The sequence below is a fragment of the Anthonomus grandis genome, chromosome 8 (genome assembly GCF_022605725.1).
Source record: "Anthonomus grandis grandis chromosome 8, icAntGran1.3, whole genome shotgun sequence".
Lineage (NCBI taxonomy): Eukaryota > Metazoa > Arthropoda > Insecta > Coleoptera > Curculionidae > Anthonomus > Anthonomus grandis.
Genome location: NC_065553.1, coordinates 7500173 through 7514718, shown reverse-complemented (window position 1 = coordinate 7514718; position 14546 = coordinate 7500173). Strand labels below are relative to the sequence as shown.

At 27.6% G+C, this 14546-nt stretch overlaps 1 protein-coding gene and 1 non-coding gene across 2 annotated transcripts in view; one reads left to right on the top strand and one right to left on the bottom strand.

The window, feature by feature from the left end:
- The window catches only part of LOC126739706 (knirps-related protein-like), a 221086-nt gene extending 210259 nt beyond the window's left edge, over nucleotides 1-10827 (bottom strand). Inside the window, exon 1 of the mRNA XM_050445501.1 lies at nucleotides 10647-10827. The gene's annotated coding sequence lies outside the window, so the exon portion shown is untranslated. The remainder of the gene's footprint in view (nucleotides 1-10646) is intronic.
- Nucleotides 10828-11710: 883 nt separating this feature from the next.
- Nucleotides 11711-11782, top strand: Trnap-ugg (transfer RNA proline (anticodon UGG)). Its single transcript has one exon. It is a non-coding gene; the product is annotated as a tRNA-Pro (tRNA).
- The last annotated feature ends 2764 nt before the right edge of the window (nucleotides 11783-14546 follow it).

The window sequence follows — 14546 nt, the reverse complement described above, 5'->3', positions numbered from 1 at the left end:
GGGATGAGGAATAGGAGTGAACAAACAATTGTTAAAAACATATGCTACCTGTGTAATTCAACCATTTTTTATCATTTAACTCTTGGTGCTATTTTTTTTAAATCTGATATTGTTACAAAAAATATTGTAAGAATTTAAAGGCATTTGTAATGAATTATTAGACTTTTATTTGTAAATAATTGTTATGGGATTTTCAATCTGTAGTATATTATAGAACATCTTGAATAAGCTTAATTTTTGTTTTTGCAATATTTAATATAAATAAGTGGATTTCATTATTTTTTTTATGATTGAAACTTTAAACATTGAAAAGATTTAAAAAAATTAATAATTGATAAAAAAGTGTACATTTTTGGCTAAGCATACTTATAAAGTAAATTAATTTTCTGATTATAATATTTATTTGATTCTTAATAGTAAATTATTAAAAAAGGAGACATCTTGATGTAGCAATGGTGTAAATATGTTTATTCTCTTGTATTAGTACTAAACGTATTCTTTACAAGAATGTCAATATAATTCATGCAACGAAAAATCGTCTTTTTAATTATATACTAATTATAATGTGCGTAAGGTGTATTAGGTTAAATATGGGACTTGTTAAAAAATATAACACAAAAAAATCTACTAGAACTTAAAAACCCCCAATAATGTTGTTAATGTTTGTAGTATTTACACTAGAGAAAAAAGGATAAATGAGCATTTAGATATTAAGCATTAATTGTGAATTTTATCTTAAATTATACTACATATTTTTCTGCCTAAAGTTCTTATTGAAAGTATAATAATTTTGTTAATTTTTTTTATTTTTGAAAATGAATAACATATATTGGGTCATTACACATACAAAGCTTTACATTAAACAGTTGATATCAGATACAAAGTTCTGCATGTAGTCTTAGCCTTAATCCTGTAAAAGAGCAGTTTTGCATCATATTTACTAGAATGTAACGTACAGTTTAAAACTATAAATGACTATGGCGCAAAGAACGTTAGTTTTGAAATTTTCGTCAAATACCAAGTTTTGCATTTAGGGGACTCATTGCTAAAATAAATATTAGCCTAATAAGAACTAATTCATTACAATTTATTAAACCATGGATTAAACGACATTAAACTATTATTTAATTCAACCATCTATCGTACTACCTTAAATCGAAATAAATTAGTTCACAGCTACCATTACGGTAAATAACATTGCAGTATTCAAACGCGCTTCTTTAGAATTTATTCTTCATTATTCCTCACTTAAAGATAAATTTGATTTTTACGGCACGCCAGACAGATGCTGTTTGGTCCAGCAGCTAACAATAATACTTCAATAATTACAAAGGAAACTGTTGTACAATGAAGATCATTTAGAGTTAAAAATAGGCATTGATTTAATTATTTTACTGCTTTTTTATTAAGATAAGATTACGCAAGATATTGATTACGTTGCGTTAAAAACGCACATCATTTATTGTCTCATAAGATGCAGATTTTCAAGTCCTATACGCAAAAGAATGATGTTTATTCATTCTTCATTCTTCAGAAGCCTTGTAGCACATTAATATAGACCCTAAATGTACAATGCGTTCCTAACGAGTCAATATAACTAGTGATAAATATCTCTAAAGGAGATAAGCTACCGTTAATAAACAAAGCAGTCTAGATGCATTATTATCCGGTTGAAGAATGGTCGACGTGATTGTTATAAATGTTTTGCGAGCTCTTTTATTCCTGTTTTAAGTTTGGAGATTAAGAGACCTTGAAATATTGCGAAGGTATTAATTAATTATAAATAAGAAATAATTTGATTGATTTTGTCAAGGAATAAATAGGATTCTTAAAGATTTATGACGTTTGATCTAGGTTTTATTAATAGATCTACTTTGTGATACCCGATTTACTTGCAGTAATATTTAGGCAAATATTAAATAAAAAAATATAAAAATTCATTTAGTTTATAACTACAAAAATCAAGAAAATTTAATTTTTATTTTAAGAGGGCCTCAGAGAAATAAATAAATTTATCTTTTAGTGGTACGCCAATATCTTGAGTTCTAGTAACCATTTTTTAAATTATTGATTGTATATATTGACTATTCTAAAGGGATTTCAAGTATTTTCTAAAGAAGTAACTACTACATTAACTAACATCTATTGAATAAAAGTCAGAAAAATAAAGTTTTTATTCCAGGTGCGCCTTTAGGAACGAAAATCATTTGTCACTTATCACGCCAATATCTTAACTTTTATTAATTGAAATTCTTACTCTTTGGTGAATAAGTAATTAAAATCAATTTACAGGAAGTCAAGGAAGTGGAATTTTTAATTCCAAGAAAGCCTGTAAGAAACCAAATAATTTGTCCCTATTAGTACATCATCATCTTAAGTTCTGTTGATAAAATATTTAAACTACTAAATTATAACTAGTCTATAATTAGTAAAAATCAATTTGGAAAATTTAAGCTGAATAAGACTTAAATGCCTAAGGTCTAATAGATTTTTTTATACCTTAGAGCTGAGGTTTAATCTGTCGATCTCTGAGCTCGTTTCTTCTTTTCACTACCTAACTTTATTATGAATATAAAAAGAATGTAAAGAGTCAATTTATTTAATAAAAGTACCTAATTTGAATCAATGTTTCGATAGATATATCTACTACCATTATCAAGGTAAGTAAATTGAAATTAAATTAAATTAAAAATATGAAAAAATATACTTATCTTGTGTAATCTCCCGTCTGGCCTTTGTTTAAATCTAATTCTTAACTCAAAAAAGTTAAAATACTGTTTTTATAATTTGACGATTGATTGATACTTTGATAAATTGTTTTGAAAGGTAACAAATAATTCAAAGCTTACTTCTTTTAAATACGTGATAAGCCTATTTTCTTCTTCTTCTCAATATTTAAGCGTATGAGATTTTTTAAATTGATTTTTACTACAATACATAATAAAATAAGTAACTCGTTTTGTGTTTTAATAAATTATTGTTATAATAACTTTGTTTGTTGGTGCACAAGATAATGCCTCAATACTAGATAAAATAGTGCCTTAGTGTTAATATTTAGCCAACTTCTCGAACCATAGCAAGTGTAGTAAACCCAAAACCAATAAATCAACATATATCAAAATAAATCAATAAATCACCTTAGATCTCGATCGATCAATCATTGTCAACTGAAGACGCCTCTCGTTTACTGCAATACCATTAATTTAATTGTAGTTAAGGCCCATTAGGTTTTTGTGGTAAACGGTTATGTGCAAGTCACGCTTCTTAAAACTGGTTCAACTGTCCTGTCTGTTTTTTTGTAAATTATTATCAATGGATCTGATAAAATATCTTTGTAAACGAAAGATCAGATGTGTCGATAATATTCGTTTTTAAGGCGCCTTAAGCTAGTATTTAACAAAATATCAGTAATTCTACACATATTACTTAAAAGAGATATAATCAAGGCGTACTTCCATAGTAATTGCATGTGAGAATACAGAGGGATATGCTTCATTATAATTCTATGGAATGATGTCTTTCTGTCGCCTTTCATTAAATTTTGTGTGAAAAGTTTTGTATCGACTCTGATATGGGAAACATTTCACTGTTACATAATGAAAAAAATTTAATAATTATATTATTACTGATAATTACACTAAAGGATGACACAGTTAGGACCTTTTATAAATAGTGTTCGCTTTTAAAGAAAGTGATTTTTAGTACAAAAGTTTAGTTATTAGAAAATCTGAAAATGAAAGTTCTGCTTTTTAAAAATTGACAATAATTTAAAGGGTAGTTTAAACTTTAAAATATCACTTGAAAAAACTAGGGTGTTTGCTAAAAGCTACTTTATTTCTTGCAAATTCTAACAACCTCTTATTTTATGCAAAGAAAAATAACTTAAACATATTTCATTCATTTCTATTTTGAGATAACATTACACCCATTAATCAAAACTCATCGATTTACAAATCAAGGACTTATATAGATATTTTTATTAAATGTTTATAATATAATATATATATATATATATTTATATAATATTATTATGAAAATGTAAATACGTTAATTATACGTTTTTGTTCTGATATTACATGGCCAAGGTATCGGACTTCTTTTTGAAATAAGCAACATTTTTTAGGACTTATTCAGGTTGGCCTCTCGGAGTTTAACAAATACCTTTTGAGAAGCTTTCTGGGCCTTTGTACCTATTACAGAAGATTTGTAAGAAATTTCGCTAATCTTGCAAAGCCTCTACATTAGCTCACGGAGGACAAAATGGTATTTAGTTGGTTAACCGACTGTGAAGAAGCATTTCAACGGTTAAGAAAAACACTATACACATCTCCAATTTTAACGTATGCGATTTCTGGACAAACTTTTATTTTGGATACCGATGCAAGTAATGTTGGAATTGGGGCCGTTCTATCACAAAAATATGAAGATGGCGAGCAAGATGATGAAAAGATTTATTCAGAGTACAATTTCACTTTATATTAAGATTAGTTATGTTGACAAAATAGTTATATTTCTTTTCTTTTTACCTAATTATAGCATTATTATAGGTTCTTACTACTTTATACTGCGGTTTTGATAAATTTTGTACCTACTTCTATATTGATTGTGGTTTGAGGATTTTAAATTCCAATACCTGTTTATTTCTTAATTGGTTTAAATTTATTGAGTGTGATAAATAAAATAAAAGCTTTTAAAATGATAAACACCAAACATGGTAAAGATACAAAAAAACGAGAACAAAAAGAACCAATAGACCAATTATGCTACAAAAGAAATAAAAAAATCATTATATTATTTCTAACAAGAAAAACCAGTGGCAATATAAATTTTAATTATATATTAGAAAGTGGCTTTCGATCCATAAAAACTACTATGTACTAAAAAAATGCCCTTAAAATTTGATTTAATTATAAGGCTAATAATTATAAACTATTAGCACATTTCTGTAGTAACAGTTTAAAAATAATATTTATCCGATTTACCGAAACCTGACCACACTAGATAATATTATGCATAACAAAAAAGGATACGATTCCCACTTACTTAAAACAGCAGAACATAGTTTAAGCTGTAAGTATTTCTAATTTTTTTAAATTATGTAGCCTGTATTTAAACATCTAAGTAAATATAGAGATATACAGGGTGTTCCAGAATATGTGAGCTATTTCTGAAATTTAAATTAACTGGCCCACAATTAATTAGGAGTACCTTATTTTAGATTATGATTTGTACTGTTTAAATGGCCAATTTCTTTTAGGCAAAAATTTTTGGGAACACATAATTATCCAGGTATGTTTCCATGTACTCAATAATGATAATACTATTATTTTTAACTGCTTTAGTTTTAAATAACAAATATATTTCCTCAATATTTTTAGATTTGAAAAATCTTGATTTAAAACATGTTGGTTCCTCCCTATTAAATTTATAATTTATGAATGCAAAATTTATAAATAGGTATCTCATACCTAAGCAAAACATAAGTATATTAGTTTCTTATTTAGAGAATATTAAATTCAAAAATACTTTAGGAAAATTCCTTCCAGATTAGAAAAATTAAAACATAAGTAACTTAAAATTACTAGTAAAAGAATTTAAATGATTTGTCACCGCTGTGGTTACTTAGATATTCTGATTCTAACCTTAATCCGCTAAGATAGGAAACTGATCTGATATATTTAAATTTCAATAGAAGCGGTAGACCAGTGTTAACATTAATAAAAAATACAATGGTAGTAGAGACATGGGTAATATCAGACCAACATATAAGGTCTTATTGAGTCTTTTATTTATCCTGACTCTCAATGTTTACTCTGGTTTCCTCTCTGGCGATGTAAACATTATTGAAAGAAAAGTATTATGTCAGGTGGGTAGAGCTTAAAATCATAGTTCTGTTAAAAACACATTGTCAAAATCTAAGGTATTATCATTTACTCGAGTTAGAATATATAAGTTGAAACGGGCATTAACATAACGTACTGATATTTTTGTAAGCTTCTTATGTTATATGCTGTTTTAAGTCATATTTATGCAGCATCTCTTTAAATAATCGGGAAGCAATTAACTATTTTTTCTTAAATCACTTATACGCCTTATTAAACAAATTCGTTTACAAGATATGAAAAAAAAACCGCAATATTTACAAAGTATAAAAGCCATTAAAGCAAATTATCTACCGTGCCCTTAAGATTACGTTAGAAAAACAATAAAATAACGCCAATCAAGTACAATTAAATCAATGCAACAATACATCACTCGGGTGACTCACAGAATCATTTCTTAACTTAAGTATTGTTTCAATTTTTTTTCTTTCTTGATGTAATTAACTTGCAAAAAGGAAGATGCAGGTAGATATAAGGCGGCCGTGTACACGATATGTTGAGCGATTCATGGTCACCTTGCAAAAGAAGAATATCATAACAATGACTAACCGCTAGATGGGTCGTGGGTGGCTAGTAAAGCAATAAATCCCGGTCGGTATAAGGTTGAAGCAGGTCTTGCTTGATGGGTGATATATATTTAGTAAATATCAGCTTATTATACAAGGTCTATTTTAATTGAATGCTGATAATATAGGGTTTGAATTCTAGGATAATAATCCACAATTTTTTTTTTTTGCATAGAAAATACGTTAAAAGGAAGAAATGGAATTGTGCAAGGCTCTGGTATTATTACCATATATTTCTCCAGGGGAAGTACCATTATGCAAAGCAAAATAATAAGCGAAGAGTCCTGTTTACTTCACAATCTTTATTTTAAAAATCTAAAAATTCAAAAGATTTTGGTTTTTAAAAAATTCTATATATATAAGTACTACATTATACACAGATATTTAATATTTAATAACTAATATCTGTGTATAATGTAGTACCCATATGGAATTTTTTAAAAACCAAAATCCGTTATTGTTTGTAAATATACGGTGTGATGAGGTGTTTTTAGATTAATGTATTGTAATGTTATATGTGTGCCGTTTTTAACCTTTTTATGGACATTTTGTGATAATATCATGTAAGTTTTACTATGTTTTTAATTAATTTGTTAGCTTAATAATACCCTTTTATATTTTACTTACATAGTTTTTCCTTGATAATGGTTTAACAACCGAAACGCGTCGGGATTTTTGAAATAAAGATTGTGAAGTAAACATGACCCTTCGCCTAATATTTAGCTTTGCTCTGGTATTATCCTATTTTATATATATGTATGTATTTTATCCTATTTTTTTGCCGAACAGGTTTATTGTTCATATTTAAACACTTTTAAAATAAGAAGGATGCAAAAAGTTAAACATTCCTTTATTTGTTATATCTGGGATATATGGCGACAACGCGTTTAACAGAACTTTATTTATTTTTAATGTTTAGTAAATGATTACTACATTTAGAATGTTTTTTTTAATCTTAAATAATTTTTTTAAAATAAGTAGTTTACGCACGGATGTTCAAAATTTTAACATTTGCCATTAATTGTAAAAATATATTTTTACAATCCTCACTTACGTAGAATAAAGAGCTTTTTAAAAAAGAATTTCCATATAACTTGAAAATAATTATTGCGATTATTGATTAATTCTAGATAACATTTTAAATAGTTTCTTTGTCAATAATTATTATTACTTCATTTTATGTACATATATGTCTAGTGTGACTCTAAACATGTTATTTGAACTAATTCGGTTTTAGGAAGATGAATTATTATTACCACATTTTATAAGTCTCCTAATTTTTGCAAGAAATTAGAACTTTATGAAAAAAAATACTTTAAAAAAATATTTTTTCTTCCTTAAGACTCTGCGTTTATTATTTTGTTAAAATATCTTATGCAACTATCATAGGTAGAAACATTGATTTGGAACAAGAAATATTGTTTTTTTTTCTATTATAATTCTATCTTATTATTATCAGTATCAGTGGTAAAAAAATCCATCAAATAATACGAATTCCGGAACTTCTTAATGAAGGATTCATTAAATGCAGGAGAATTCCAAAATTAGCACGAGGAAAATAAGTGCACTTCACTTCGACCCGTAGATAGCTCATGAGCACAAACCAAGAGTATTTGCTTTAAATTCTGATGTATGTGTATTAAATTTTAAAAAAAGTATATAAAATTGTCGAATCTAAGAATTTAAAATCTAATAAATGCAATTAATATTAAATGTTATAAGCATTTTACATTACACAAGCAATACATCATACAGGGTGTCCGGAAGCTAGATGCAATCTTTTAAGGAGGTGATAGCTGACTTACTCCATTATTCACTAGAGCTGACTCAATCCATTATTTCTAATACAGGCACGAGCCCTTTTTGTTACTTCGGTGGTGGTTACTCTTATAGTCATATCTCCTTTCATCCTGTCAAATGCTTCATTTATTTTGCGAATCAACTCTTCTCTTGTTCTTATTTCCGTGGTGTATACAAGCTCCTTTGGTCGGCCCCATATGAAAAAATTTAACGGAGTTAGGTCAGGCGATCGAGGAGGCCAAGGAAAGGTTCCGCCTCTACCGATCCAACCTTCCCGAAAACAGTCGTCTAAGTAATTCCTGACAGCCAAGGACCAATGCGCTGGACAACTATCTTGCTGAAAGATTATTGGTCCAGCTTGGTCTAGAAGAACGGGGATATCATTTTGTAAAAAATCTAAATAGTTGGCACCATTTAAATTCTCTGGTAGAAAATGTGGCCCAATAATAGTCCTGCCTATTACTCCGGCCCACACATTGACCGAAAATCTGTTCTGAAATGATTTTTGTTTTTTCCAGTGCGGATTTGCATCTTTGGCAGCCCATTCGTGAAAGTTGTGAAAGTTGGTAATACCCTCCCTGGAATTATTATTATCGTTAAATATATATTTATTCAACGATTTTTTAGTAAATTTTTGGTTTTGGTATATTTATCAACCGTCTATGGTAAAGTGTATTTATTAAAGTGTAAAATATACGTATATCATATACGATACTATTTGCAAAAGGAATAAAATTTTGGCATTTAAAAAAAATTGACACAAGACTTACATATCTGGTTTTTGAAACTTGATCACTAAACCTCAAATATTTGACGAAATTCTTGTGAAAAATCATTGTTTTGCGTTTATAATATGCAATCTAATAACGCTACTTTTATACTAAAAATTCATATATAAAATTATATTAAATTTAAATAAACAGCGTTATTAAATTAAATATTAAGTATATACAGAGGTCGGCATAAGTCAGTTAACTATTTGCATACCCAAACAAAAAGAAAAAAAAAACGATACAGAAAAATAGTTTATTGCTTTGATTATTTCTATACAAAAGTAATTATAATTTAAAAATTACATTTTGTATTCAAATTGCAGACCGCCTTCCTCAATGCAGATATGAAACCGCTTATTTACGCTTTTGCAGGTTTTATCAAAGAATTCTGGGTTGTTGCGAAGTGCATCAAATTCCTCTTGAATTCTCATTTCAAGTGTTCAATGTCACGTAATGGGGTGGCGGACACTTTGTTTTTGAGTACTCCCCACAGAGAAAAATCACATGGCGTTAGGTCGGGTGACCGTGCTGGCCACTCAATTCTTCCTCTTCTTTCTATCCACATACCAATCTCGGCATTCAGGTATTCGCGAACTTCAAGTCCGAAGTGCGGCGGAGCGCCGTCTTGTTGAAAATAGCGAAATACGGTGACCCACAATCGTAAACTAACAACAAGTAGTGACGAGTACCATACTCCCCACCTCTAATCGCACAAATTCGGTAAGGCAAGCACCGTTGCCGCGTTCGCACTATTTTTGAATAGCGCAGGACAGCGTTAACTGACTTATGCTGACCCCTGTATTTTCTGCAAGAACATTGTTTTTCATCCAAACATTTCGTCAGTAAGAAATTCTTTTAAAAAGTCATTGTTTTTCGTCCATATTATCCAATTTGATAACACTGTTTTTGTATTAAACCAGTATATTATATTATTATATTAAACCATTCGTGCGTACTATTTTGGAAAACAATTATTTTTGAAAACAATTTTTTAGTGGTAAGTTGTGTGGGGTGGGTGGGAAGAAGGATAGGGTTAATAAAAAACGTTTTTTTTTTTGCAAAAAATAATTGCCTGAGAAAAAAATGCTTTTTAAGAAAATAATTGGTGATAAAAAAATCTATAGCAGAATCATTTGAGATACAATACTATAATTCTCTCTATCAATTATATCAACAGTTTTTTAAATATGATCTGAAACCTATTAAGAACCTTTAAAACTGTGAATTAAGTCTATTAAAAAATTAATTAAAAAAGTTGAAAAAAAAAACAAAATTCAAATTACTATACATAATTTGAATCTCTGATTTTGCTTCTCTTTCTTGGCTATTAAACCGCGATAATTGAAAAAAAAATTTTGTACAACAGCCTATGTGCACATTACTGTTCAAAGTGATATTACATGTTTATTACAAAAAATAAAGTATTTACCTATGATAAATGGCTACCAAAATTTAATAAAATATCAACTGTAAGAGAGAAGAAAACATTGTTTTTTTTTTGTTTTATTAACATTTTTAAAATAGCCCAAGAATTTCTTCTGCGATTTTTTAAAAAAATAGATCGGTTTAGGGATAAAAACATATTCTATAAAATGGAGAATATTAGCTAGACTGGTGTCACTTACCTCGTTACCTCGACTTCAGTATTCTTATTTAAATAACAGTCCAAAACTTACACTTTCTTAATGAGGCGACATTTGACCAATGAACAATTTAAAGTCCGACATACATTGAAATTAATTTTATAATATTAATAACAATAGTATTCCACTTTATTATTATATTATTAAATTATTTAAACTGCAAGCACTATGTATTTACCGGTACTGTTAGTTTATATCTGTAATACATAAATATTAAACTAAAATAAATGCTATTTTATCAGTGATTTGGAATGCAGTTTTTGGGTTTTTAAATTGTTATTGATAATTCTAATGACAAATCATCTTAGGTATTTAAAATTATATTTTAAAATGTATTAAATGTATATCTTTAATGTATGTACCGGGTGTCTTATATTAAGACATTATCTGGAACAGTTTAAATTTTGCTTAATATTCACTAGTTTTCCAATATCTATCCTTGTCCTAATTGTAAATTCCGATGATGTCTTTTAATTTGATTTAATTTGTGCAGAATTTTGGGAATAATTGACTTTCAGAAAGAACAATTTTTTGAATATTAAATAAAACTTGTATATTTTCACTACAAAATATTTTTGTTATTTTATGGGATTTTTTTTTGTTCTTAAAAATTATTTAGATTAATTTTATTATATCTATAAAATTCCGAAAGAATAAATTCTTTCTCTTAATAATGCTTTACTTGCTCATTCTAAAATAATTGTGTGTGTTTTATGGTGTTTGTATGATTTATGTAATTTTAAGCATTTTTCCATTAAACGAGCTCAGAGGTCGATAGATGAAACGTTCGCTTCTGAGTATATAAAAAAACCTAATTATACCTCAAGGAAATTATTGTATTTAAGACTTGGATTGAATTAAATATAACGAAATTATTTTAAATAAGTGATTAAGTCTATTTTCTTCCTCTTTTCAATAATATGACAGAAATTTTAAATTGAATTTAAATTAAATTCGATACAATAATATAGATTTTACTCATACATCTTATAAGTTAATAAACTGTAATAAATATAAATTCAAGGTGAAAGCATGGAATGATATGAGGCTCAATGGTCTAGGGGTATGATTCTCGCTTTGGGTGCGAGAGGTCCCGGGTTCAAATCCCGGTTGAGCCCAACTTTTTTTTAATAATTATTTTTTTTAGATAAAAAATGATACTATAAAATAAAAATAAAACTGTTTATTAAATGGAACATATGAATAATTATAGAGACCAATATAAAACTGACTTAATTATAAGATACAAGAGGATTATTTTATTATATTATTATAACAATAATTCTTAACTAATGCCGATAATGGTATATTAATAATAGCAATCTATGTCAATTATTATTACAAAACAAGCAAGGTTAAGAAAAAGTAAATCCTTTTTATAACTGTCTGACGTGTGATGAATAAAAAAAAAATTATTAATATTCATTTTCTTGAAAAGTAAAAGGATGTTCCTTGGTGGCAATTAAAATCTAATTGACAATTAAAAACATTAATCTGCAATAAAATTCGATTAGTATATTAGATTTTATGACTTAGAATCAATTAGTATTTGTTATAATTATTGTATTTTACTTCTGATTTGATAGTAAATCAAATAGTTGATTATTATTTTTTTGGCCTGATTTTTAGTAAGCAGAACTTCTTTAAAATTGAATAAATAGAAATTTTAATTGAAACATCTATTGTGTATAAAACTATTACATACTACCCAGTTTAAATTTTCCCTCAGATTATACTTTCCTTTAAATATTTCAATATATTAAAAAGTATAATATGAAAATACGAGAATCTATTCTAGAACTATAAAATTTCAGAAAAATATCACAAAGTATGTATAGAAGCGAAGAGATAGATACAGATTTCTATTTCTTTTCAACTGCATCAAACATTAAGAACTTTTTTTCAGTATGTCACTTCTGTTTTCAGTATTTTTATATCCCCATACCTCTTTTATAAACCTTTATCGATATGCCTATTAATATTTAATAAAATATGTACAATATCTGCAAGACTTAACATGCTAATAAGCATCAAAAAAAGGAAAATTTTCAATCTATAATTTGGCAGAATTTTTTTAATTTTAATATTCATTAGTATTTTAGATAGTAAATATTGTGCTACTTTCATTATAATACCAAGTTCTTGGCTTAATTATTAAGTTATTTCATCAGCAACTTTAACAATATTCTACACCACTATAAGTTATATCCAACAAAATAGCATCTAGAGTCTCATTGTTTAGAGTTAGAGACCACTGCTTTATTTAAAAATTTCTACTACTACTACTACTACTAAATACAAAATGAATAAGATGCTGGTATAATTATTAATTCTTATATAAGTATTTATATAAAATATCATCAAATGACCTCAAAAAAATTTGAAAATTAAACCCTGATCAGTCTGATTATTAATTATAAAAAAATCGCTAAATCTATCTGGTACTTTTAATTATCGGCTATTCTTTCATTTACGAGTCAATATATTTTATTTTACACACTTTTTTTATTTCTATCTATGTAATAATCATCTTCAAGACTCATTTTTGAATAAGACTTCCATTGCAAAATCTATATCTATATCTATATTTAACAAATGGTCGAACCCTTATTAATTCAAATCCAAAAATAATAATATAACCGCTAATTCCCATTAATGTCACGTTTAAACTCATTAATTGAAAGTTAGAACTGACTAAGTATTGCAAATTATCAACGAGTATTGCAGGATATCTAAATATGGATCTGAATTATCTACAGTAAAACCTCTTTTATATCATTTTTATAGAAGCGATATATTAAATAATAAAAAAATCTATGTCTCGGTTGTCATTTTCATGTTCACCAGTGTGGTTATGAGATACAAAAGGTGCCTTTTAAACTGCGGCATACGATCACTCATTAGACCCATTGTACCGAGATTGGTCCTAATACAATAAAACTAAAATCCCATGACCGCCGAAACGAAATCTGTCGGTCATCATTTGGCGTTTAAAATGGAGCGGTTTTTTCAGAGTTAATCCACGATGAAAGGTGTTAGAGATCAACCTTTGTGCGCGCCTTGTAATTTTTGACACGTGATTTTGATGCTTCATTAGATCGCCGTTCTTTTGTTTCGAAGAATCGTGCGCTTGTACTTTCTTATTTGTCTTTTTTTTTTGTACATAAAGATGATCTCTTTATATTATTATTCTAGTAGGATATACAGAAGTGGAACAATAAAAACTAGGATTTATTTGTAAATGGAACCCAATTGCCTAAGATTTTAAGCGAAATTTCTTTATACTCATTTATGATTTCCCTTAAGATCTGAAATAAATATACATACTTATCATGAAGATTAAACTGACACTAAAGATAACAGTAAAAGACCACATTATAAACAATAATAAGACAGTTCAAAGATAATCCAGAGGAGAACTCCTGGCTTTTATGAATTTGTCATAAATATCGCTGTTGAAAATTTGACGCAAAAAGTAACAGAAATGGCGTTTTGCTCGTGTTAAATTGCCGAAGCTGTTATACGACTCTATTATCTTAAGCATAAAATACAATGTCACTAGTTTGGTTTTTTGTTACTAGTTTGTTCTCTTTAAAAAATATTAATTCTGCCAAAAGTAAATTATCAAAAATAATAGAGCTTCTTTTAAAAAATCCCTCAATGACTTAGTTTTTAGTTTATAAACGTATACAAAGTTAAAATCAAAACAAAAAATTGTCAGTTTATTTGCCTGGGTACTCAAAAATTGAAAAAAGAGCATTTATCGGTTTTTTCTATATTTCGTCTTTTATTATTTGAGACTAAAACTTCTGGTGCCGAAACACTTAGCACTCAAAAGTGACTAGACTAACACAACTGTGGCTTTTTTAAGCACTTTAAGAA